Source organism: Grammomys surdaster, unplaced genomic scaffold, assembly GCF_004785775.1.
Source record: "Grammomys surdaster isolate TR1022 unplaced genomic scaffold, NIH_TR_1.0 174, whole genome shotgun sequence".
Taxonomy (NCBI): domain Eukaryota; kingdom Metazoa; phylum Chordata; class Mammalia; order Rodentia; family Muridae; genus Grammomys; species Grammomys surdaster.
The window spans coordinates 21,848,858-21,850,622 of NW_021604622.1; the positions used below are offsets into that span (position 1 = coordinate 21,848,858).

General features: G+C 42.5%; 1 pseudogene; it reads left to right on the forward strand.

The window, feature by feature from the left end:
* The first annotated feature begins 437 nt into the window (after nucleotides 1-437).
* On the forward strand, nucleotides 438-1,551 carry LOC114621397 (annotated as a pseudogene).
* Nucleotides 1,552-1,765: the final 214 nt, after the last annotated feature.

The following is a 1,765-nucleotide window of genomic DNA, read 5'->3' on the forward strand; positions in this document are numbered from 1 at the left end:
ATAACTATATTAATGGGTGATGCCTTCAGAAGGAGGTATGGGGGCTCTGCTCCCATGAGTAAGATTCATCCTTTCAGAAAAGACCAGAGGGTAAATGGAAGGGTGCAACTTAGTGGTGCAATGCTGTCTAGCATGCATAAGAATGATCAGAGTCACTCAAAAGTACCCTAAAGTCCATGCTAGCACCCGAAGTCCTTCTACTCTATTGTCACATGGAAAAGCAATGAAAAGATGCCATCTTGAGGCCCTGCGGCAGGCGGGCGAGCGCTGGCCTGCGTCCGCTCGGAGTCCTGAGGCGGGAGGGCCGGGCGCAGGCCTGGCGCGAGAGGGTCGCTCCTCGGGCCACGGCCCCGCGTGCCGCTCAGCCCTGCGCGGCTTCATGTTTTTAACTCGCGCGCTGTAAGGCATCTGGAGTTACAGTGAATGATGAAGTCATCAAAGTTTTTAATGATATGAAAGTAAGAAAATCTTCTACACAGGAGGAGATCAAAAAAAGAAAGAAAGCAGTTCTCCTCTGTTTAAGTGATGACAAAAGACAAATCATTGTAGAGGAAGCGAAGCAGATCTTGGTGGGTGACATTGGTGATACTGTAGAGGACCCCTACACATCTTTTGTGAAGTTGCTACCTCTGAATGATTGCCGATATGCTTTGTACGATGCCACATACGAAACAAAAGAGTCTAAGAAAGAAGACCTAGTATTTATATTCTGGGCTCCTGAAAGTGCACCGTTAAAAAGCAAGATGATTTATGCTAGCTCTAAAGATGCCATTAAAAAGAAATTTACAGGTATTAAACATGAGTGGCAAGTAAACGGCTTGGACGACATTAAGGACCGCTCGACACTGGGAGAGAAACTGGGAGGCAGCGTTGTAGTTTCCCTTGAAGGAAAGCCACTATAAAGTAATAGCCAAGTGCCATTGGATCTTAAAGGGGCTTACATTTGTTTCTCCAGCTCAGTCCACTGGAATTGTATTAGGTTTTGTTTTTTGTTTCTTCCCTTTCCACTGGTCCCGTTCAACACAATGAATGAATGAGTAGAAGAAGCCTGTCAGTGATTGCCATTAGACTGTTTGATACGGTTACTTTTCTGTAGAGCCCAAGGAATGCCTTCCCATCTTATTTTAGCCAAAACAGCTGGTTACATGCCTCCTTGCAGTGAACACTACAATGGATGGGATTGTCAGTGTGAATAGCTTAGAGTACTACAAAGGGTAAGCTAATCGAATGCCTTGAAAGTATTATCCACTGGTCATATGGGAAACGTGTTTCAGTATTATTTATAGTTGCACTTGACTACAGCTCTCTGAGGCACTGGAGCATCCTACACCTCACCTGCCTTGGCAAGCCTATTTTTGTGACATGGCAGCACAGATTTAACACTATTCGTTAAAAGCACTTTTATTTTGTAATGCGTTTAATCCCTTATAAAGAATGCCAATTAAGTTTCATTACCTGTCATCAATTTATCCTAGTATCTCAGTGTTCATTCTTCTTACCTGCATATTTTCTTCAAAGAAATAGCTGTGTTGATGTCTTTGGTTTCCCAATGAGTGTGCACTACTGTATAATTATAGGAGTTTTATGTTTACCATATGAGTCTTGAAACACTACAGACATTTTGAATATCAGACCTGATGGCAATTTCTGTATAAAAGAGCCTTAAATGGAACATTGTTTTTGAGATCAAACCCCCTACCCTCACAAAAGTGGCCACGTTGCAATAAAAATTGTGGCAGATTAAAAAAAAAAAAAAAAAAAGATG